Raw genomic sequence first — 26189 nt, forward strand, 5'->3', positions numbered from 1 at the left:
AAAAATAAATGTTTGTAGCATGCAACTCTGTGCTAAAACTACCAAAATGTTCACCTTTCAGTGCAATAATATATCCTTTGCAACTGTTGTCATTAGAAACATAAAGTAAAAATAAAATATTAATTTAAGAAAGAAGCAGTATATTGAGAAAACTGTATCCGAGATGACTTAAGAATAAGTATTCTAGTGCTAGTGTACAAGAACAAAGGGGACATTCACAACTATGGGCAGTATAGAGGTGTTAAGCTCCTGTCACACTACATCAAAGTTCTAGAGAAGGTGATCGACAAATGAATACAAAGAGCAGTGGAAAGTTAGATGGGTGATAAGCAGTTTAGATTCAGATCAGGATGCAGCACAACTGACCTGATGTTTGCAGTGAGACAGGTGATAAGCTAGATGAAGAAAGAGTTCAACTGGGCATTCCTAGACTTGGAGAAAGCATATGATAAGGTCTTAGGAAAGCTGATTCGGACAGTCCAGTGGTGGATCAGTGATGATGATGATGATGATGTAAAGGACGCAATGACACAAGTACAAACGGTGTTTGGAATCACAGATGAGTTTCCAGAGGGAGTGGTTGTACAGCAGGGCTCCATTGTGAGCCCACTGTTATTCATATCGGAGATAGACTACATTAGCAAACAGGCTGGAGGGGACAAATCAACAAACCTGCTTTATGTAGGCAATATGACATTTCAGGCAGAATCTGAGTAGGAAATTCAGCAAATGTTAGGGGTATGCAAAACTGAAGGCACACAGGTTGAAACTGAGTACAGATAGGAAGACAGTTGTCATGCCAGCAAATAGGGTAAATTTGAAAAATGAAGTATAATGGAAGACAGTGGAACAAATTAACAGCTTCATATATCTGGAAGGGGTGGTTGAGGAGTAGGTAAGTCTGAATGAGGAGGTCAAGGCTAGAATCAGATGAGCTGCAGCCATCTGGCACATTGTTTCAGGATTAGTGTGGGAACAGAAGAATGCCAAAAAAGCTGAAAAGCAAGATGCACAAAACAGTGGTGCGACCAGTACTACTGCATGGTATAAAAACCTGGGCAGTGAAGGCAGAGCAGTTGGGGAAGCTAGAGGTGATGGAGACGAAGTGCCTGAGATAGGTGGCAGGATGTACACTGTGAGACAGACAAAGAAATGAGGACATCGGAACAGAAGACAGAGTAGCTCCAGTTGCAGAGGTCAAAGAGAACAGATTTCTGTGGTTTGGCCACATGTTCAAGGAATCAGAAGATGATTTGGTGAAAAATATTTGAGAGAAAGGAAGAAGGCAAGATGTAATGAGTATGTCTAGCAGAGATGGATGGATTACATAACAGAAAATCTGTGCCAGTCAGGACTGTCAAAAAAGGTAGTACAGTGGCACTGAATCAGGGAGAGATGGTGACAGCTGGTGTGACAACACGATTCCATGTAGAAAATAAAAAAAGGTAATTGATGATGAAATACAGAAAGAAAGAAAGACATCTATCTTTATGTTTTCAGCAAAATCTTCATTCAGAAAAAAACACCTCTTGTTGAATACTTTACTACTGCACTGTTATCAGGTTATGATAATATGTATTATTATTTATTATTTTACATTTGTTGACCGGGCTAGTCTAACTGGATCTATGTCCATTTTCAGTAGAGGCCCGGGGAGATAAGCTCCAAGGCAGAAACAAAAAAATAATAAATAACAACAACAGTCATATATACAATGCATATTACAGGTTAACACAGAATTTTCAGCGAGGGCAAAAATCATAACAGTGCAAAATGCAAGTACAATACATCATACAGGTACAGTACATAATAAAAAAAGGAAGGCAGGCTATTGTATTAATAAAGAGTTCCCTCAATAATAAGTATTCACAGAGGTTGGAAATAATGTAATTTAGAGAGAGATTGGATTTATAGTTAATAAGGAAGGTATAACAGTTGTTGAGAAGTATGGGGTAAGCAGAGCCGAGTTTGAAGAGACAGATGACTAGTCAGGTTTAGTACAGGAGCATAACCAGTGTGATCTGAGGAAAAGTTTCAGTCTGTTTTTGAAGAGTGATAAAGAGGCAAGTGAGGAAAAGTCACTGGGGAGAAGATTCCAGGACTTTCCAACAGCATTAGAGAAGAGAAAATCCCCAGCCCTGTTGTTAGGTTTAGAGGTATATACAAGAAGTTTGTGTGATGAACGTAAGGACTTCAGATTTTTGTAAGGGGTGATGAGGGTAGATAGAATAGGAGTGATGGAAGGTTTATAAACAGTCTTATGGGCAATGGCTAGTTGGTGGAATTTATTCAGGTTTTGCAGTTCTAGCCATCCTAGCTGCTTTATATTAATGCAATGGTGGTTTCTAAATGGGTTGCATGTAGCAAATCTGGCAATATTATTGTAGGACATTTCCAATTTGCTGAGGTTATGCTTAGATAGATTAGTAAAAATGGGTGAGGCATAGAGGAGTGTAGAGATTAGATGAGTGTGAGCTATAGTTGTTTTGGCTGTAGGTGAAAGGAATAGAGACAAGTTTTTTGTTGACAGTTTTTATAGTATTGTTGATATGGATGTCAAAGTTCAGATTGTTGTCAATGGTGATACCAAGTAGTTTGGTGGTTGGGTCTGGTGATAGAATGGTACCATTGGTGGATGTAACAGAGAAATCAAAAGGAGAGGACTTGTGAGTAGGATTGAAGAGGAGGAGTTTAGTTTTTTGGGGGTTCAAGAGAAGGCAACACTGTGTGAACCATTGTTCAACTGTGTTAAATACCTTCTGGGTAAGAGAGTGAAGTTCAGAAGTGGATGTGGCTGAGCATATCAGTGTGGAGTCATCAGCGTATTGTATGCATGTGGCTTGGGGAATGGCTAGATGAAGGTCATTAATAAATATGGAGAAGAGGAGAGGTCCTAGTATGGACCCTTGAGGGATACCAAGGGTAATGGGCAGGTGGGTGGATAGAGTGTTATGCCATAATACAGCCTGTTGTCTTTTATCTAAGGAGGACTGGAACCATTTTATGGAAAGTGCATCTAATGACAGGGATTTGAGTATGTTTATGAGAATCCGGTGATTTACCATGTCAAATGCTTTTGACAGGTCAATAAATAGTGCAGAGGAAAGATTATTAAGGTTGCGGTTTTTGTTAATGCAATAAGTAAAGGAAATATTTTAGATAACTCAGCCCCTTCATGGCACATAGAAAAAATATATTAATTCTACATGACATGAATTTGCAAGGGTAGATGATAAAAAGGGTCATGGAATGAGTGCAAAGCAGAAAAACTGATCCAGGACTTGGTGCCAGTCCATCGAAGAATGTAAATACAAGCACACTTGTAGACCACTCACTCATGCATGGTACGCACAACTACAGGCATTGTTGGCAATTACCAGTTCACATACACACATCTTGGAATGCATAATGAAGCCAAAGCACCCAGCAAAACCCAAGCAGGCTCAGGGAAAACATAGAATCCACATAAAAGGCACTCCAGCCCAGAAAATAACTACAGAATGTAGCACTGACAGGCAACAATTAACTTAATTTCCACTGCAATACTGCTGTTTGCCTAAAGACGAACTAAGCCAAACTCAGTATTAAAGCACATCAACCACATCATACTACACTGTAGGAGACACTGGATTCAGTTCACCGTATTGACAGACAAAAAAAAAATACAAGCTATTTACCCATATGTCACTCTGTTACCAATATTATCATGAAATATTTCAATATATATTTTGTATGCAAACACGAGAAGGTACTCTTCAACAGACCTGTCATTATTTTTTTCCCATTTATACACTAACTTTAATGACATCTGAGTGATATTGTTTCACAAAAAAATATCAATACAGAAACTAGCCTATGAATGGACCATAATATGACTGCCTGGGCAAAATGAAGGTTGCACAGGAGAACAGGAGAAAACAGTGGTGCTGTATGTAAATGGGAAACAGTAAAGGAGTTTGACAGGGGCTGATATTGGGACAGGTTCTCGTAAAGCATTACCACTATTAATGCCTCCATAAGAAGTCTTTCATCAAAAGCCATTTTTGTCAGCATATCTAAAAAGCCTTGTCAGTCTCAGACTTTCTTTCAATTCGGAATATGCTGCTTAGATTTTTTGCTACTTTGTTACAGATCAATTTGCTTTACAGAAAAACTGAGTCAAGATGAAGACCCTTCTAAAAATGATTTACTGTAGTTAGCCTTAGTGTTGACTCCCTGGACTACTACTTTCTGAGACACAGCTCCCTTTAATGCTAAACCTCTGACTTGCGTTTTCAATCTGTTCATTTCCACCAGTGCTAAGCCTGTAATATGGAAAACAGTTAATGTAATACACCAACCCAATAGATGCCTGTCACCAAAATATCCACCTACAGGCATACCTCTCAACTTCTTAGAGCAAGAAATCTGGACAAAGCCATGAATAATAGGGGACAAAAGACACAAAAATAGGGACAAATTTTAAGTACTGCTCTTACAAATTTACAAAGTTAATAGAATAAGAAGTTATGTACTCACCATAACTTTCCATGTGAGTTGTTCCATCTCGCCTTCATTCTTCACTGATGGGTTCGGAGCTGATCCATTGGCTCCGACACGGCCGTTAGCAAAGCTCAAGGTTTACCACTAGCTTGAGACCAAGCTCCTTATCCCATGATGCACTGCTGGAATTACCTCAGATCTTGTTTGCTGCATGTACCATATCCCTGTGAGAGAACTACTCACCCAAGAGAGAGAAGGACTGAATATCCAGGATGAGATCAGCCTCTAGGTCAACTATCAGCTAGGTGGGGGATGGAGGGAGGGACGTAAGAATGAAGGCGAGATGGAACAACTCACATGGAACGTTATGGTGAGTACATAACTTCTTAATGTGAAGTTGTTCAATCTCGCCGTTCATTCTTCACTGATGAGTAGTGTCCCTAGCACCCTGAATCTCAGGTGGCTCATGGGAGTACATTCTTCAGGACTGTAGACCCAAAGGAAGCCCTGCCCCTGGAGGCCTTATCAACTTTGTAATGAGTGATAAAGGTATGAGGTTTAGACCAAGTGGCTGCAGCACAAATGTTATCAAGAGGTAATTTGGTTTGAAATGCAGAGGATGTAGAAACTGCTCTGGTAGAATGAGCTTTAATCTTGTGTAGTAAGGGCATATTAGCAGCTGAATAAACAAAAGTGATACAATCAGACAGCCATTTCAAAAGTGTTGTTTTAGCCACTGGTCTACCTTTTCTGGCTTCAGACTAATTTTCTAACATCTTTTGTTCTGTCCAAATAATATCTGAGCTGTCTGTGAACATCAAGTTTGTGCAGCATGTACTCTAATTTGTTGGAATGTTTAGGGAAGAAGACTGTCAACTCAATGACTTGGTTGATATTGGATTCAGAACAAACTTTGGGCAAAAAAGAGGGGTTTGTCCTAAGAGATATTCTATCAGCATGAAAAATCAAATAAGGAGGGCTGATAGATAAGGCTTGAAGTTCTGACACTCTGCGGGCAGAAGTAATAGCCACCAGAAATATGGTTTTCGATGATAAAAATTTGAGATCACAAGATGATGCTGGTTCAAATGGAGGAAGACTCATGTGAGACAGCATAACGTTTAGATTCCAAGGAGAATAAGGAGTTTTCATTAGAGACCTCATGTGAGAAAGGCCTTGGACAACTTGTGGGACATTATGTTTAGACCGTCCACTCCGAGATGAAAGTTAGATATAGCAGCCAACTGGACCCAAACTGTAGCAGCTGCAGCTCCTTCATTAAAAATCATAGTAAGAATTCTAAAATGGATGGCAAAGGGGCTTGATAAGGATCAATGTTCTGCTTAGAAGCCCATATGGAAAATCTCTTCCACTTAATAAGATACAGTCTCCTGGTGGATGCCTTATGAGACGACAAGAGGATCTGTCTTGTCTCATCAGACAGATCATGAAGCCTGGCTATGATGGGAACTGGAGCAGCCAAGCTGTGAGCTTCAGTGACTGCAATGAGGGATGGAGGTCCCCCGAGGATGTGTCAGAAGGTCTGGAACTGGGTCCAGAACCCATGGATCCTCCAATAGATGATGATGAAGGAATGGGAACCAAATCTGCCAAGGTCAATGTGGGGCTATGAGGATGATAGTCCTTCCCATCACATTGCTTTCTGTAAAAGTCTGGGTATAAGAGGAATTGGAGGGAATGCATAGAGGAGACCTGGGGTCCAATCGTGTATGAGTGCATCTCTCGGCGGTTGTCCCGGAGGGGGAATCACGGCAAAGTAGCTTCTGCATTTCATGTTGACGTGACTGGCAAAAAGATCGCAGCAAGGCTGGCCCCATTTGAGGAAAATCCTGTCCACAATCTCTTGTTTGAGGGACCACTTGTGTGGCAACAGAATTGGCCTGCTCAGTTTGTCTGCTATCACGTTGGATCTCCCCAGGATGTGCATTGCCAACAGAAAGCACTGGGAGGAGACAGCCCACTGCCAAACTCTGAGGGTTTCTTGGCAAAGGGGGTAAGAATTGGTCCCGCCTTGCTAGTTCAAATACCAGACTACCAACATGTTGTCTGTCTGAATTGCAATCATACCTAGAGGAAGAGAGTCCTGAAAGTACTGCAACGCCAGAAGTACTGCTCTCATCTCCAGGACATTGATATGCAGGTGTGACTCTTGATCCGTTCATGTGCCTTGGGTGGTCATTCCCTGAAAATGCCCCCCACCCTATCAGGTAAGCGTCTGTTGTCACAGTGGCTACTGGAGGGGGTAGAACAAAGGGACGTCCTATGGTTACATGAAGAGATGTCAACCACCACCACTGGAGATCTCTCTTGCAAGAGTTTGCAATCAAAATCATATGACTCACTGGAAGTTCCCGATAAGACCATTGAGTGAAGAGCAGCCAATGAAGAATCCGCATATGCATCCTTGCTAATGGTATGGCCAAGATCGCTGCAGCCATCAAACCTAATACGTTTAAGACTTCTGCGGCTAGTGCTCTGTCCTTTGACACTAGTGAGTTGACATGCTGGCGCAGGGGAAGAACCCTTTCGGCTGGTAGTCGTAGAGTGGTGGTTGAAGTGTCTAACTCTGCCCCTATAAAGACAATATGCTGCAATGGGCGACAAGGCAGATTTTTCTGAGTTGATTGTAATGCCTAAGTGATGGCAGAGTGTCAGAGTGTATTCTCTTGCTTGAATAAGTTGATGCCTGGTGGTGGAGGCTTTTGCTGAAAACTCTGGGGGCTGTAGTGAGACCAAAGGGCAGGTCTTGAAACTGATAATGTTTGGTTCCCAGCCAGAAACGCAAATGATCTCTGGATGGCCTGGCCATTTTTATGCGGTAGTACGCATCCTTGAGATCTATCGAGCACATCCAATTGTCTTTCCCTAAAAAGGGAAGTATTGACTGAAGCGTGACCATCCGGAACTTCTCTTTCTTTACAAATTGGTTGAGTCTGTTGAGGTCCAAACTAGGTCTCCAGTCCCTTGTCTTCTATGGAACCAAAAAGAATCTTGAGTAAGTTCCGGATCCTATTTGGTCTGCTGGGACTGGCTGGATGACTCTTTTTTTCTATCAACTTGCGGACCTCTATAGTTGCTTGTTTTCTGTAACTGGGTGGAACGTCCGGGATTTTCCTTGGGGGTGTAGGTTAGGTGAAGAATGGTATGAAATACCCTCTGGAAATAATGCTTTGTACCCAGCTGTCATTTGTTATATCTTGCCAAGCGTCTGGGTATAAAGACAAGTGACCTCCGACTGCCTCCAGAGCAGGACAGTCAGGTCTCCCTTCAGGAGTGCTGACAGGATTGACCAGAGAAGTGATCTCTGTCACCCTGGTGTTGCAGACCCCTCTGCTGAGAGGGTGGCGTCTTCCATTGTTACTCCCTCCTCTGCCCCTAGAGGGGGGTTAACCATGTGTGTCCTGAAAGGCTCCTTGGGCTTTTCGGAACTACATTTTCCCACCCCATTGGCCTTTGGGGTAAGGCCGAGTAGGGGTGGAGAAATGGACTCCAACGGCAGACAGAGTCTTTCCCTCCTGCTCACACCTGGTGAGAGTTTCCTTCACTTTGGGCTCAAAGAGAGATGTGCTATCAAACGGGGTGTTGACAACTGAAGACTTAAAGGGCTCCGCAAAGGAACACAAGCGGATCCAGGAATGTCGTCTTAGCACAACTCCTGTACCCATTGCTCTACTCATCCCGTCAGCTGCATATGATATGAGATGCATGGACGAGTTCACAATTGAGTTTTGGGTAGCGAGTTGGGCGGCAACTTTGTCAGAAGCCCCTGCAGCTACAGTACCCTGAAGAGTATCTCCCAACTCCTTAAGGAAATCTCTTTGCAGTCTGGTGAAGTGGGTCAAATAGTTCAGGGATCGAAGTGTAAAAGTCGCTGAACTAAACATGTGTTTCCCATATTGATCCATGATCCTGGACTCTCTGTTTGGAGGATGGATCGTCGAGTACGTCTCAGACATTTCCTTCTTGGTGGCCGCCGCCGCCACCACCATGGCATCAACAGGGACTCCTTTGGACAAAATATCTTTATCTACGGGAATAGAAATGAACTTGTTGGGCCTCTGAGGGACAGGCTCCATGGACGCCTGTGACTCGCTCGCCCTTCGAGAGACCAGCTGCATGAGCTCATCGAAGGGTGGAGACACCCAAGAGATGGAAGGTTGAGACTGGCAAGCCTTCAGGAGAACTAACTCGTCCTCAGTAGGGCGTTTGGATTGCCAATCACCCCTCTGCCTAAGGATCTCGATTTTCTTCGCAAAGGAGATATCCTCAGAGGGGGATTGGGGGGACTCTTCTGACTCATCCAAGTCAGTATCAGATGTCATAAGACCCCTGTGGGGAGTCCAAGTGTCTCCTCTTATACAATCTCTTTCGGGGGCCTCCTCAGTGGGAGCCTCTGGGAAGGTCTCGGAAGAGCAAGTGGCACCCTGTGGGGCTACCTGAGGCTCAGGGTCTCTGCGCTTGGCCTGGATGATGGAAGTAGAAGTGGACACAGGGACTGTGGGGGGAGAAGAGGCCAGACCTGGTGTCGAGGATGTCTTTGGGACAAGACTCTCCTCATGGCTTCAAAAGCATCACGGCTCTGATGAGGAGTTGACGGATTTGAGGGAACTGCCATCCTCTCCCGCACTGAGGCTGTGGGCTCCTAGCTGGAGATAGGAGCTCAGCTCATCCGAGCCGAGGCACCGAGAGGAAGAGTTGGCACCGACAAGTCGGTGCAATTATTCTCCCCGGACCCGACAAGAGAGTGTCGGCCCCTAGATTCCCCAGTCGGTGCCGAGGACATCAGAGTAGATGGAACCGATGACACCAGAGCATGTCTCTGCTTCAAAGGCTACATGAACAGCAGGTCGGCCCCCTCCGGCTCTGAAGATCCGGTACGGCACGGAGGAGGAGCAGTCAAATCCGGGATGGTGGTCTTTGGTTCCGATGCTGGGGTTGGAGCCGACAACAATTTGGCATGGCCTGGTGCCTGTAAGAGCTTCTGCACCAATCAGTCCATATCCAAATCCAAGAGGCTGACAGAAGATCTAGAGGAATGCACCAAAGGTGCCGATTGGAGGAGTGGAGATACAGGTCTCTCAGAGACCAGCTCCAAGAAAGTGGGCCAGCTCCGAAAGCTGTCTAGCCGAAGTCCCGGAATCCTCCACTTTCTTAGACTTTTTAGATGCCTTGGAATCAGTAGATGATTTTGATGATTTAGAGGACTTGCTGGCCCCATCCTGGTCAGACAAAGCTTCAGGAAAAGGATGCTTCAGCAAACCTCGATCAACAATCTCTCTTTTCCTTTCTAAAAGAACCCTTGAAGAAAAGGAATGGCAAATGCTACAGAACTCCTGCAAGTGCACCGCACCCAAACAATATACACACTGAACATGCCCTACAGTGACAGACATCTTTTGCCTGCAGTCTGGACATTTTTTTAATCCAGACTTTGGGTGCTTGTCTTTTTCCTCAGACATATTAAGCAAAATACAAACTAAACAGTCTACAACAACCTATAAGAAAAATCTATCCTAGGGCCAAGATAACACCACTAATAAACCAACACCATTTAACAAATGGCCAAGAAAAACGGCCAACAGTATAATACAGCCTAAAAGTTAAAGCTATCCTTACGCTCAACTGCAATACAAAAACACACTCTGACAATGGCCTGGGAAAGGAAGGGCAACTCTACTAAATGTGTAACAGCACACTATTTACACTATGAACACTCTAGTAATATAATGAAACAAACACACTGAAAAACTAGGCCTAACACGAGGCCGCTACAAATATGATAAACTATGAAGCACCAAGGGAATGTCTAAAGAGACAACTACAGGAGCTATATATATAAGCAATTATCTATAAGAGATAAAGACGTTTTTGAAAAAGACTTGCAAATAACAATTTTGTGCCAAAAAAGGCTCAAGCGAACTGGAACCCCTGAGATCCGTGCCGCAGCAAACTAGATCTGAGGTAATTTCAGCAGTGCATCATGGGATAAGGGGCTTGGTCTTGAGCTACTGGTAAACCTTGAGCTTTGCTAACGGCCGTGTCGGAGCTGATGGATCGGCACCGAACCCATCAGTGAAGAATGAACGGCGAGATCGAACAGCTTCACATTAACAGGTGTTGCATTAGCATTAATTTTCTGAAGGGTAGGAAGTCTGACACTCATCTGTGTGTTATTTTTTTTTACTTCAGTCTTCCATGATTTGTCAGTGATTTAGCAGAAAACCAAAAATTTACAAGGAACAGACCAAAAATATGAGGCAAAAATCTGGGCATTCTGCAAAAAATCGGGACAGTTGAGAGGTATGCCTACGGGTCCTTCTCTCTTTTGTTTGGCATCTGTAAAACTAAAGAATTCAAATGCAGCTAATGGAATATCTACAGAAAAATGTGATCTTACTGCAAGACCAACAAAGGTTCAGGATCTGGTTTTAATATCATGACTGCTCTTTGATGTTTAAAAGACATCCTACTAAAAATATGGTTAAAGAGTTAAATACTGGTGCTTGGCTTGTTGTTTATCAGAAGGCAGCTAATGTACTTCTCCCATTTGTCCAACTCTACCTTTACTTGGTTTTGACGAAGATTCCTGCAACTACACTGCAAACAAATTATTTTGCAAAAACACACACACACACACACACACACACACACACACACACACACACACACACACACACCTTGTTAGTTTCTTAAAATAACACCCCCTTTTCCAGGTCCTATCACCAAAATGCTCCTCTTGGGTCGGTAGTGAAAATTCTAGTCCACTCCCTCTTCCCATTTACACATTTCCTCATGACTGTCCTACATGACATTAAACTGACAATTCATGCAGAGTTACAGCAACAGATTTTGCTAATGTTTTCAATGGGTTTGACAGCAAGTGCTTAGCTAAGAATCCTGACAAAGCACAACAAAACATGCTGCTCACCTAAAATTAAAAATGACAACTTTCAAGAAAATTAATACACTAAACACTCATTTTGAACATTTCACATTTAAATATACAGAACAATAGTTGAATCAGTTGCAAATATCTGTCCAAATATAAACATTAATAAAGTTCATCTCTGTCCAGAAAGTAGGAAGATTAGGACTATGAGCTGTTAATGAATTGCTTTGCTTCCTGTAGCACAAAGTTTTATCCCCTCAGCCTCCATTTACCTATTGTGCGACTCTGAGCAAGTCATTTAACCTGTCAGTACTCACAGGCCATCCCAGCAAAGGGCCACCTATGTCCACAAGGCTTAGTTGGTTAACAAATAAAAGAAATAAGCTAAACAAAAGTACTGAAAACACACACACACAATAAAAATTAGCAGTAGCACAGAATTTAATTTAATTCATTTCATTCTGATGGCCATATTCCATGTCTCCCATGGCTGTTTTTCTGAAGACATTTCCAAAAAGATTTAAAAAAAACATAGGTTGTAGAGCATCACAGTACACAAAGTTAAGCAGTGCATCATATTGCACGCACACACACACACCATCTATATAGCTCCATATTAAAAACATGAGATGTAACTGGCTCGCAGTACACACTTACAACACATTTTCCTAATGTTCATACATGCACATTTATCCAGCAAATACACTGTAATAAAATGGGTGTTAAGAACTGTGACGCTGTCAACACAACACAAAAGAATCTGCAAATGTGTAAGTGCCATATTATTTTATTTATTTTATTTTTATTTATTTATTTATTTTATTTTACATTTGTTGACCGGGCTAGTCCAAGTGGGCCCGGGGAGATAAGCTCCAGTTACACTATTAATTCAAAAGAGATATAAAAAATAATATACGTAGTCAATAAAGATTAAACATAAAGATCATCAGTACAGGTTTTACAAAAAAGAAACAGCAATGCAGTATTACAAGAAACAAATTTACATAGGAGAGGTTTGACAATTATATAGAAGACTAGGAAAAAGAACAGATTCAAACTAATAATTAAGGTAGTTTTTTAAAAGTAAATGCTCAAATATAACAAAAATATCATGAAGTTAGTATATATACAAAGTGGAAACATATGTGGTCTCAGCAAGTTGATTATTACAGAAATATGTATTCTGTGGTAATTACCTGAAGAGACAGGGCTAGATATCAAAGTAAGGAGGCTTACTATCACAATGTAAGGGTGTTAAGAGGAAGGAAAAACCAGTAAGGATAAACGGGGGGGAAGGGGGTGTTAGCCTGGATTAGTACATGGGCATAGCCATTGAGATTTAAGAAATATTTTTAGTTGCTTTTTGAAGAGGGGTAATGATGTAAGAGATGTTAGTTTGCTGGGAAGCCTATTCCAGGTTTTCCCTACAGAATTAGAGAAAAGAGAATCACCTGCTTTGTTGTAAGATTTTTGAAAGGATACTAGTAATTTATCTGCTGAGTGAAGGGTAGTAAGATTTTTGTAGGGGGTGATGAGGCTACATAGAATAGGAGTATTACCTGGATGATACAAAGTCTTATAGGTGATAATAAGTTGTTGAGATTGTAGCTGATTTTGCAGTTCTAGCCATCCTAGCTGTTTAAGATTTTGGCAATGGTGAGTTTGAAATGGGGAGCCAGTGGCAAATCTGGCAATGTTGTTATAGGAGGTTGCCAATTTGTTGAGGTTGCTTTTGGAGAGATTAGTAAAGATGGGGGAGGCATACAGGAGTATAGAGATCAGATGGGTATGGGCAATGGTAGTTCTAGCTTCTGGGGTAAGGAAAGGTTTTATCCTGTAAAGGGTACCAAGTTTTCTATTTACAGTTTTAATAGTCAAGTTAATATGGGAGTCAAAGTTCAGGTTGTGGTCAATTATTGCACCTAAGAGTTTGGTGGTTGAGTCAAGTACTATGACTGTACCATTGTTAGATGTAACTGTGAGGTCTATTGGGGAGGATTTTAGTGCTGGAGTAAATAATAACAATTTTGTTTTTTTGGCATTTAGGAGGAGACACCATTGAAGGAACCAGTTTTCTACTAGGTTAAATACAGTTTGAGTTATGGATTGGAGTTCAGATGAAGATGAGACCGCACAGACTAGAGTGGAGTCATCTGCATACTGTATGCAGGTAGTTTGAGGAAGATTTATATTTAGACCGTTAATAAAAATGGAAAAAAGGAGCGGTCCCAGGATAGAGCCTTGAGGGACATCAAGGGTAATAGGGAGAGGTGTGGATAGGTGATTGTCCCAAAGGACAGCTCGATGTCTATTTTCTAAGTAGGAGTTGAACCATTTTAGTGCCTGTGTGTCAAGAGAGAGTAATTTGAGTATGTTTAGAAGTGTCTGATGATTAACCATATCGAAGGCTTTAGAGTGGTCAATAAAAAGTGCAGAGGAAAGCATGTTGTTATTACGATGTTTGTTAATGCAATCAGAGAAGGATAAGAGAGCAGTGGTGGTACTATGGCAGGGCCTAAAACCATGCAGGCAGTCAGCTAGTAGGTCATTTTGGAGAAGGTGATCAAGTAGTTGCTGGTGTATGCATTTTTCCATAATTTTAGCTAAAGGAGAGAGTAAGGCTATGGGGTGAAAGTTAGAGAGTTTGGTTGAGTTACCACCCTTGTGAAGTGGGATAATGTGAGAGATTTTCCAGAGAGATGGAATGGTGCCTTCTGTAATGGTTCTATTAATTAGTATGGAAATGGGATAGGCGAGTACTTTTGCTGCAGTTTGCAGGTATTCAGCTGGTAGGAGATCAGCTGAAGGGGTACATGATTTAAGTTTGTGGAGTAAGGTGTGGATAAGGGATGTAGGAACTGGTTTTAAATGAAAGGTGGGGGGTATTCTAGGTGATGAGGATAGGAGAGTTGAGCTAACAGTAGGTAAGGAGTTTGCTAGAGATTGAACAGTTTCAGTAAAAAAGGTATTGAAAGCATCAGCAATCTGGCTGGGACTGTTAAGAGAGAGACCTGATGGGGTTGGTGTCTTGGAATGGCCTGGGTATAGAAGTCTATTTATACCTAACCAGAAAGTTTGTGTTTTTGTTGATGTTTTTCCTGTAGTTTAAAGTAGAAGTTTTTTTATCAAGAATTATTGATCTTTTAGTGGCATTTCTCAGCTCTTTAAATTTTTGATGATCTATTGGGTTTTTAGAGTTTCTCCATTTAGACCAGATTTTATTTCTCAATAAGATTTTATGCCTAGTATCTTTAGTGAGCCATGGGGCAGCTTTACTTCTAGTTCTTATAGAGCGAGTAGGAGCATGGTATTCCAGGATTTGTAAAAATTTAGTGTTAAAATAGATTACTGCTTGCTCAAGAGGGAGTAGTTTTAAGGGTGACCAGTCACAGGCTTGAAGCTCAGCTTGGAAGCTTGCTGGATTGAAATCTTTTTTGTTCCGGGCAATTTTAAAGAGAGTCTGGTTGGGAATAAAGGTTTTTTGTCTGATTATGTAAGTAAGGGAGTGGTCACTAATATCATCAGGAAGGGTACCTGCTTTATAACAGAGAGTATGGCTGTTTACTAAGATCCAGTCTAAGATACTTTCTTTGCTATTGGGTTTATGGATTCTAGCTGGACTGGTAATTATTTGGGAAAATCCATAAAGGTTGATATGGGTTGTAGGTTTGGGTGAGGTACAGCTGTTCCAATCTATATTAAGATCACCAAGTAGAATGGATTCTTGTGGGAAGGATGTAGAAAGCCAGGAAAGGATATTTTCTAGGATGTTAATGCTATTGCCTGGAGGTAGGTAGGAGCATATAATGTACAAAGCTTTACTAGCACTGATATGTAGTTTAGAGACGAGGATTTCAGCATTACTATCAAAAGGTAGTTTTACATCTAAAGCAGTGACATGTAACTTAGATTTGTATAGAATTGCTACCCCTCCACCCTTTTTGGTTGTACGGTCTAATCTTAAGATGTTATAGTCAGGTGGAATAATTTCATTGTCCTTTGTTACTTGTTTGAGCCAAGTCTCTGTTAAACATAGGATATCAAATGAATGAATGTCTAGCAGGGCATGTAGTTGGCTAATTTTATTATTTAAGCTCTGTATATTGAGATGCGCTATGAGCAGAGAGTTATGGGAGCTAGTGGGGGTGAATGGGGTGTTTGCTTGAGGTCGGTAGGGGTTAATTGGGGTATTATTGATTGGTCCAGGGTTAGGGTGAATGTCACCATGGAGTAGAGGATGTTGTTTCAGAATATGTGTAAACCTCAGGAGTTTACAGAAAATATTTTGTGACTTCCTAGCTTGTAGGTAAGTAATATGGGCAACCCTGTGAAACTTTGGTAAGAGGTAGGTGGAGGTGGCTGTTATGTTAGAATGGCATTGGAAGTGTAATTGACTTTGTAGTAATGTCTGCTTTAAGGGATGGTGGGACTCAGTATAGTGTAGGTTTTCATATAAGGTAAGAATATAGGGTACAGACAGAATAGGTAGTAGGAGAAGTAAAAGAGATAGGTAAATAAGTTTTGGTTTGAAAATTAAAGGCATACTAGCAGTGAAGGAGATAATAAAGTTTCAATGATGTAGGGCCTAATAATGAGTTTGTTTGGAATGAGATAGTATTTCAGGGGTAGTAGAATGGCAAGCAGTATGAAAAGTGGGTGTGTAGGATTTAAGTATGTAAAGTGAGTACTGAAGTGCTAATGATCAATAAAGGGAAGGGGTGTGGTGTGTTAAGTATAAATGTAGGAGCACTGGGGGTGGGTGAGATTTTGGGGGTAGGGTAGCGGAGTGGAGTGAGCCCGCAGGGCGAATGGAGCGGGTAGAGCAGAAGAAGGAAGATTCTGCAGAGACAATCTGTGTATAGCAGATTTCCTGAGGCACTCTTGGTATTTACAGGTGAGTAGGGTGTGATAATGCAACTATTAGGTAGTTGAGAGACAGAGTGAAAAAAATGATAGAAGTATAGCTGGATAGAGAGGGGGAGCCCTGAAGAATAGTGTAGTACAGCAGGAAGATTGGAAAGTAGTCAGAGATAAAGTATGAGAAAAGTGGGGTAAAGGATGCAGCACAAGCCTAAGGTTAGACTGCCACCTAGTGGACAAAGAGTAGGGTACAGCAAGAGGTAGCTGTGGCAGAGATAGCAGATAGAGATGGCTTAGATAGTAGTCAATGAGGAGAAGGTCAGTATTTAAGGGGTAGGGAGAGGTATGGCTGCTGGATTCCTGGCTCGGTCACTAAAAAATATATACACTAGATAATTACAAAAAGGTTCAGCTTATCATTTAGGTCTAGGGAAGAACATACTTTCTTATTCACTTTTGAACCTGGAAAAGTGTGCTAGGGCAGCGGTTTCTTTGGGTTGACGCTGGAGTGACTGAAAACTTAATGGAAGGGATCCTTAAAGACCAGGCATATAGGTTCCCAATTCTTAGTGCAGGAGAGAAGGTAGATAAATTTCTTATTCACTTTGGAACCTGGAAAAGTGTGCTACGGCAGCAGGTTTCTTTGGGTTGGCGCTGGAGTGACTGGGGTTCTTAAAGACCAGGCAGATAGGTTCCTAATTCTTAATGCAGGAGAGAAGGTAGATAAAAGTATAAGAGTTCCTCTGGGGCCAGGGACTCGCAGCAGCCAGGGCAAAAGCAGGAATTATTAGTCATAAACCAGAATAAAAGAAAAAGAGAGTTATATTCTCAGAAGAAGGTGCTTTATGCAGGTCGTAGAAAACAGTCACTCAAGCTACTGGATGATTTGTTTATTTTTATTTGTACTACATACACATGCCATCATCAAATAAATCTAGCCTGTCCTAATCAGCTTCCTGAAAACTATCATGCAAGTTCTACTGCTGCTGTAATTTATTTTCTTCTGTAGCCTTTGTCTTGCCCCTGTGCCTCTTGACCATCAAGATACTGCAGCTGCCCATTCATTGCCATCATCAGGGTGACAGCAATCTGTCATACGGTCATCATACAGGCAGCTGTAAAGGATGTTTCTATTTGGTCCTAACTCTACTGGATGACATATCTAGCCATGTCCCTACATGGGCATTCTGTGCCTTTCCCCTAACATATGCTCCACGAGGGCTACCAATTGTGGTTTGGGATCACCAAGCCCAGATCCACTGGCTTACTGCCTCAAACAGGAACACTTCCTTACTCTCCACTCAGGGTGAGTGAGTTGGCTTAAGCCACTCTTTTCCACCTTCCACTGACCATTTTTCTCCACCCAGTGATCTGGATTGTAGTCAGGGCTTTATAACTCTAAGGCACAGAGTAGGTATACTGCTGCTGCTTAAGAGGTGATTGGTAATGGCACTGCTCACCAGTGCGTGAGATGCCAGTTGCACTGGTGACAGCCTTGACCAAGCTATTCCAATCCTCAGCTTTGTACCGTGACCCTGTATAATTTTCCTGCAGCAGCATTTCCCAATCTCAGCGTGCTAAAACAGCTGCTACCATCTCTTTTTAATTGCAATGTTTCTCTGATGCTTAACTTATTAATGCCTATGCAGTGTGGAATGTTGTACCTCTTACAGCCTGCACACATCCTTGCATTCCAGGGCATTTTCTGAAAAATCAACTTAAAAAGAATAACATAATCAAGGCTTTTCTAGTGGGATGTCCCAGATTAACCATCATAGTGTAATTCATTTTAATAAATCCTTGCCCTTTCTATTTCTGCCTATTATAAGCTGGTAAGTCACATGGTTAAAAAGTCAAACCCAAGAAAGGTCTAGATGCCATAAGGAGCTGTGGGTATAACTGGAAGCATTCACAAAAGATGCTATAGGCTTGAATGAGTGGGGGCTACTTGACACTACAGGAGTCTTAGTTGTTCTACTGAAATAAAATTATCCTGTTTATTTAATATTTTAATGCATACCAAACAAGTAAACTAAAGTCTGCAGTTTATTCCTGTTTCTGACAAACTCCCTCCCCAAAGTCTAATTCAAACATATTGCCATTCCAGTAGCAACTCAGAGTGGCTGCAACTAGCACAAGGTTGGTTTTGATTAGTAGTTCTACACTATATACTTAGTACCTCTGGTTTTAGAAATATAAAACCAAACTGATCAACTATTAAGTGCTGTAAAGTAAAATGGAGAACATGCATAAGATACTCATATATGTTACTGTTATTACATGTACCGATCACCCTGCCAGTAACCTACAGTGGCTCTACTGCATTAATCTCCCCACTGGACTGCAAGTACATGTATGCTTTTTAATATTAAAATATAAACCATGAAGGTGAGTCATGTAGTACAAAACATTTACATAGATTTCTGTACATGGCAAAATAAAAAGGATTTTTTTTTTACTAGTTATGGTACAGACTTTGAATGTGCCTTTTCTGCTGCTTTAATGCAGTTCTTGTGACTGTGACATAGATTACAGATTAACAATTGGTATACTTGTTTAAAGTAGTTAAACCAAAAAAGAACTTTTGAAGCTACACAGTTAGTAGATATTTTCTTTCACTCCTGGCTACATCTCTCTCTCTCTGTTAAATATGCGTATACTTTTGCTACAAATACATTTACATAAGTCTTTACACAATAATGAAAGCCTCTTGAAAGAGGTATATGTCTTCCGAGTACAGCTGATAATTTTTTAGCAACTTTATTATTTTGTTTTAAACAAATCACTAAACACTGCAGTGGTGGTGTTGCCTCACAGTTAGACGTTGCCCGTTCGATTCTCAGTTAGAGTGTCTTCTGTGTGGCGATATGCATAAATGGGCGTTCCTTCGTTGAAGGTTGTGCGATAGGCCCGGCAAGCCAGCACGTAAAAATCTACTGCCAATCATTAGCGGACTGGAGTTCCGCTGTGGTGACCCCTAACCGGGAAAAAACGAAAGACACAAACTAAACTGATAACGTTTCAAAGAGAAGTAGATCAAAAGCAACTCAAAATGTTAAACATAAATTAATTTCTAAGAGAGAGTTAGAGACATATGTTTATTTCATGTCTCTACATATAAGAAATAATTGTACCCATGGGGGGGGGGGATTATAAGAACTTCTGCATAAAGCAAATAAGACCCTTTCCAATTGTGAAACACATGAACCCAGCCAATTTGACATCACATTTTTGTTTGCAAAGGCCACAATCACTAGAGGACTGTAGAACATACTGGTATGTAAATGGGGTCTATATCAGAATATCGACGTTTCAGAACTTCAAATCTGATATGGTCGACACCATATGATCGAAGTCTTGAAACTTTGAATCTTTTAACGGAGATCTCCGTACAGTGTAGAAAGGGAAGCTTTCCCTTTTCTGCACTGTAGTGCAATCTCAGAGTTGGTATATGTAAGTAGCGGGGGGAGCGTTTAAATTGTTTTTGTAGGTTGTTGTGTTTTATTACATTTTCGATGTTCCAAGACTTCGATTATATGGTGTTGACCATATCAGATTCAAAGTTTTGAAACTTGGATAATGTGATATAGACCCAAGGACATGCACCTTATATTATGCAGGAAGCACATGTGGATCACTTCTTAAAACATCCATGGACTAAAACTCTGTGTGGAAAGACATCCACCCCCTGGAAATCACCACATTGATAATACACCCCTAAAAGTAGACACAGTGGTCAAGGATCTGGGAAAGCATGTTGCCAATAACTTGACCGTTGACCACCATGTGTCTATCGTGGTAAGAAAATTAATCTACTTTGCACAACTTACAAGTAAGGGCATGGCATCCGGGTCCAAGGAGCACATTGTCCTGCTGTACTCAGCTTTCATTAGACCAGTCAGAGTACAAAGTATACTCCAGTATGTACCTGAACAGGCACGTGCTAAAGCTTGAGAGACCACAGGGGTTCCACACAAAAAAAAAACAGGGAGTAAATATCAAATCCTGTGTGGACCATCTCAAAGCCCTATCCTCTACTCAGCCTCCAACACACTGCTGCATGGCAATCTGTGTACGGCTTACAAGACATCCTCTGATCCCACACTGATGGATTTATTGTACATCTGCAAAACAAATAGTATCAGAAATACCCATTCTAAGGATCTAAACCTTATCTGTAACATTAACAGGACACGATGAAGGAACGGGTATATGTCTCAGAAATAACCCCTACTCTGGAACAACACTAGTAACCAAACAAACTGCACCAGATTTCTCATCCATGTGAAACAAAGCTTATCCCTAGCTCCATACAAATGGAACTTGGGCCAATGGATTGTAAATTGTAAATTTACCTCTGGTTTGACACCTATAATCTAATAATAATATAATATCCTTAATGTACAGGAGCAACCTGTGAATACTTGGTGTACAATTCTGTATCAAGTCTGTATAATAAGCATAAAATTCCTTGGGGTACTGACACATCAGCAATATTTTGGTAAATGTGGGGTAAGCTTGGCTACGCTTAAAATGGTTCTTAAGCCAATAGCCTAGTAACCCCCTATGAACCTGGACCACTAGAAATATTGAACTATTGCAAAAGTGGTCCTAAGTCAGCACAGGAATTCCTTTACTTATTCACCAGTGGACAAAATTATTATCAAAGATGTCCCAATAATATGTCAGTTATAGATATGTAATGGGGCAGTTCTCCACTACTCCTGTGATAAAGAGATTATATGATCAAAACACGGGTTTATTTAGAAATGAAACAGCTTATGATCGTTAATTATGGCCACTAATAATAACAGAAAATGCTTCTGTTATCCTACTAGTTTTCTTAAGGCTGTTTATGTATGTTTAGTTACCGTTCTGGGAGTTAGGTATGGATATAAGATGACCTAAGGTCACAGTGGGGTTTGTGCCATTCCAGGATTTGAGCAAGTAATAAGCATTTGGGGTAATTTAGTAGTTCATGGGTTAATTTTAGTTGAATTAGGAGCAGCAGTTGACGAAATTCTAGAGGGCGGCCACGGTGGTGCAGCGGTTAGCGTTGCCACATCACAGCAAGAGGTTCTCCGGTTCGATTCTCAGCTGGAGTGCCTTCTGTGCGGAGTCTGCATGTCCTCCCTGTGGTCGCGTGGGTTTCCTCTGGGTGCCCCGGTTTCCTCCCACATCCCAAAGACATGCTGTAGGTGGATTGGACACTCTAAATTGGCCCTAGGTGTGAGTGTGTGTGCCTTCTGTGGAAGGTTGGAAGCTGGGCTGGCAACTCGACTCTGTAAAACTCCACTGCCAATCATGAGCGGACAGGTGATCCGCTGTGGCGACCCCTAACTGGGAAAAAGCCGAAAGAAGAAGAAGAAGTTGACGAAATTCTAAAGAAGGCAAACTACAAATTGAAAAACAATGATAAGTTCTTTATACAAGATTTGGAGAGGTGTGAAACTGTGAGTAATCAGCTTTTCATTAAAATGGAAAGATTATTTAAATTTTGCTTAAATATTTAAGTTGCACTTGGTGACCTGTGCGGTGATACTTCTTTGTACTTTTCAGCTTTTTTTCATGTTTTAGCCAAAAAAAGTTATCTGTCTGCATTTTTTAGTTTGTTCTGGTACCTTAGCCTTGCATTTCAAATTGCAGATTTGCAATTGTGGGAAGGCTATCTCTCTACATTATTCTGTACTTCTCTTTCCATAAGTAGAATTCCCTGTAAAAGCTATCCATTTATATTTTAAACCCTGCCGGGCCATAGTCTTGTAGTTTAATTCACAGCTGTGACGGGACAGTATACTACTGCCAGATTTGAGTCAGTCATTTATTGCTGCATTTTTCCATAAACAGTGTTACTGGTAAATTTCTGCATAGTCTGGTGCCTTAAACTGTAGTAGAAGTTCAATAGTGAGAGAGAATTTTCTCTGCTCCAGTTTGTGCTTCAGTGATTTTATATTCTGCTCATGATTTACCTGCTTAAAGTTGCATTCTATGTCGGCCCCATCCTCCACTAACACATTAACCTAAAGTTTCTGAAAGAGCTCCAATACTGGCTTTATTTGATTAGCTGCCTCTTTAGCCAGCCTGCTTTTTCCTTGAAAAATTTCCCCAACTCTCTTCACCCTTTTGCTGTGGTGATTTTATAAGGCTGTCTGTCTGGCCTCCACCAGTTATGGTAATCTGATTTCCAAAGTCTCCCTCCCCTCTTTCATTGTCTGTTATATAAGCTATTTATGTACTCTTCCCACCCACTGTTTTTCATAGATCCATGAAATGGTCTCCTGCTCACTTCCTAGAACTCAGCAAAGCTTGGAGTCCTAGCCTGCATTCCATAAGTATTTTACTTGTATCCAGTGCCATTCATGCAAAGTTAAGTACCTTTGATTGCTAAACTGTGCTTGCCTAAGTGATTACTACTGTTTTCTGCTTTTGTGTGTGCACTTCACTGTATTTTTTTAAACTGCTCTTCCTTTCACTGTTACTGCTTTACGACTGTCTAGAAATCACCTTCAGCAAGGTATTCCCAGCTAACTGTTTAATTGGTTTGTAGTAGTATTGCACTTCTACTGTCTTTTTCATTACAACTGGGTTTATTCATCTTGTGGCAAGGAGGTGTTTTTCTGGTCTATATGAGTTGGGAAACGCACAATAGGACTCATGGTGTGGTCATTTTACTGGCAAGAAGGCTCATTAGTTAGTTTTCTGTTTTTTCTGTGTTGCTATACATTTTGCACATTCACATGGGTTAGCAGTGCCCTGTACAGTAGTAAACACCTATAAAGTAAATTTTCCAAGTGAAGTGGATCCATACAACTGCACCCTTTTACAGGAATTGTATTTGGCAGCAATACACAGCAAATGCCATGCATGCCAACAAGCTTAGGGTAGCTAGCTGGGCGTCCACTAGTAATACCTATAGACTTTGGGGAGTTCATTATTGTGTAAACATTAAAGTTAGTAGAATTTACTACTACTTACCATAATCTGTCCCAATAAAGCACCCTTATTAATCTGAACCAACAAAGCACTCTTAATAGCCTTCTAACCCAATACATCACCCCCTACTAGCTCACCAATCAAAAGACTGAAAAGTTTGAATATACAATTTCCTAACTTCTCTGTAGCCAGCTTGGTGGATATGGGCATCTTCAGACAATGCATCATTTCACTCATGTTTACTGACAACTACTTAATCCATAAGAAGCAGACACAGTATGCTAGAAGTGTACTTACAGAATGGCACTCGAGGCTAATCTCTTGCATACAAGTGTACATCAGGTTGGCAAAATCATGCACAAAGCACCCACCTCCCATAGCGTGTGCATACACAGATACACAGACACACACACACACACACACACACACACACACACACACACACACACACGAACGTATGCTAAAGCACTTAAAAGCAATCTTTCTAAACAACAAAGATCACCTAGACTGCCTGTTGTCAAAGCTATTAATCAGCAAGCCCAAAAGGCACTTGAAAAAACAACAGAAACACCACTCTTATTGTCACTCTCAGTGCAGCCCTAAACATTAAGCTCCTAAGGCAAGCAAACACACTTCCCAGTAAACTCGTCAAATGGGAATCTATTGTAAGATATAGTAATGCCCCTCTAACCAGGCTAAACAAGGAGAAGATAACTGTTAGCTGCTTATCTGGAGCCAGTATCTGCCAAATCACACATGCACTAAAGTCATTATATCACAGGTACCAGTATAATTCCATCACAGTCTGTGGAGATGTAAATAACCGGAGATGTACCTCTCAGGACTATATGAAGAGAGACATTATGGAGCTTTCAGACTACTTTGCCAGGGATTTGGGATGTATGGCTAGGCTTAAAAAGGCCTTTGTGTTCATTAGCCTAGCAAATAACTATGAATGTAAGGATGGCATGAGCCTAGCACTGAGCAGCATATTACCATCACCAAGAATGATGCCACAATATGAGCAAAAATGGATGATTTCAACAACTGGCTGTTTTTCTGGTGTCATTCTAAGGGCATTCAATATTGGTTAGCTTGCGAGGACATGGTTAACAGACCATTTTTTTTGTGCCAGGGATGGTCTTTATCTTTCCCCTCTAGGCTTTTGAATACTGGTTAAAACTTTATCCACCCTCATAGTGCCTTTTTTACGCAATGTCAAAGTGACAAACCTAGTGACGTAGCAAAATCAACTCAAGTGAAACTCAAGGTGTTACTGCTCAATAACAAGAAATGCAGGACAAAGCACTCTAAAACTCAGGAATCTTCAGTTATTCAGCCCTTTAATGGAAAAACAAACACAGTGCCACACTGAGGAAATGAAGTAAAGCGCTTTTCATCTGGTGCAGCGACCAAACTTCTTCAGACAGAAAACAGCAGGCACAAAAACCAGTTAGGTTTATATCCTCACAAGAACACTCCTCCCTCCACCCCTTAATTAAACAATTAACCAATACCATACAAAAACAATTGATCATATATATGAATTGCAACTTGAAAAACAAAATAAAATTAATTTAGTTCTTGCTGATACTAAAAGCAACAAGCACATTTATAATCATAAATGGTAACCATAAAATTTAAAATGTAACATAGAAACAACTACAAAGGTAGAACATCATACTAAATACTTTAAAAATAATAATACATCAAAAATTAAACGTTGTTGTTAAATACTCTGCCCCAAAATGTTTAATGCACTTAAAATTCAAAACTTGTATTATTCAGTCCTTACACTGCTGTAAAACCTTACTACCTTATAGGGATGGTACACCTATACATAACAGGTCAACCATGTTTATTGTACTAACATGAAGTCATTAGTTGTAAGAAGACAATGACTACAAATGACACAACTCAAAGTACATAATTCTGACAAATTACTCAGAACAGACACTCATAAAGATAAGAATTATAAATTATCTAATAAGACATTTCAGTTTCAATAAACATTGAATGGAGCACCCATCATTTATACCAGGATAAATGGCAAGCATCTAAAACAATCTGCATCATCAGTTCTCTTTTTTTTCCAATAATAAACATCTCAGGCCTCCCCTTTAATCTCCTGTTACATGATCAATCACTCTGAAATTAAAACTATGGGTGGGTTTCATTTTAATGTGGACAGCTAGTGCATTTTCAACCTTGTTTTTCCTGATACAATAAAGGTAATTATACACTCGCTCTCTGTCTACGATCAGTTTTTCCAACGTAATATGCAGGCCATAAATGTGAATGTGTTCATCCCTTTACATGGAGACAATGAACTTCGAAGTAGAGCTGAATAGTCTACAAGCTTTTTAGCTTCACCTGCACTCCCCTTATACAAGATTAGGATTTCATCAAGGAATCGCATGTACAAAATAATTTGGCTTATTAACTGAGTTTGTGAAAAAATCTAATTTCTTTCGAGCCATCACTGAATTTGCAAAACTGGCCCCACATGGGGACCCCATCGCCACCCCTATTTTTTGTAAAAATAATTGGTCCTCAAACAAAAAATAATTGTTTGATAAGACAAGATCCAGTAATATATTCACTAACCTAATGTCTCTATCTGGAGCACCTTTCAAGCTTAAGAAACGTGAAACATGATCTATCCCTTCTTCATGGGGTATAGATGTATATAAATCCCTGCCGTCTATAATTAGAAAATTGTAGGCACCATCTAACACCAATGAATTTAATTTACTTAGGCAAGCCCACAAATTTTTACAAATCTGTTTTTCATCTAATAAATATTTCAAGATGTTGTCTACTACCTTTGCCAAAGGATATGTAATATTGTGGCGGGCATCAACCAATGGTCTCATTGGTGGGTCCGTCAGGGATTTATGTATTTTCGGTAATCTGAACAACACCGGTGTCCTTGGGGCTGGCATGGATAAATAGTTTAAGTTTGTGGACTATTTGAATCAAACCACTACCTTTTTGGGTTTCA

The 26189-nt window shown here is 40.7% G+C and overlaps 1 protein-coding gene across 3 annotated transcripts in view; it reads right to left on the bottom strand.

Annotated features, from left to right (window-relative positions):
* The window catches only part of FANCC (FA complementation group C), a 2534829-nt gene that overhangs the window by 270761 nt on the left and 2237879 nt on the right, over nucleotides 1-26189 (bottom strand). The window lies entirely within an intron of this gene.

Source organism: Protopterus annectens, chromosome 17.part0 (genome assembly GCF_019279795.1).
Source record: "Protopterus annectens isolate FY-2018-M chromosome 17.part0, PAN1.0, whole genome shotgun sequence".
NCBI classification, from domain to species: Eukaryota; Metazoa; Chordata; order Ceratodontiformes; family Protopteridae; genus Protopterus; species Protopterus annectens.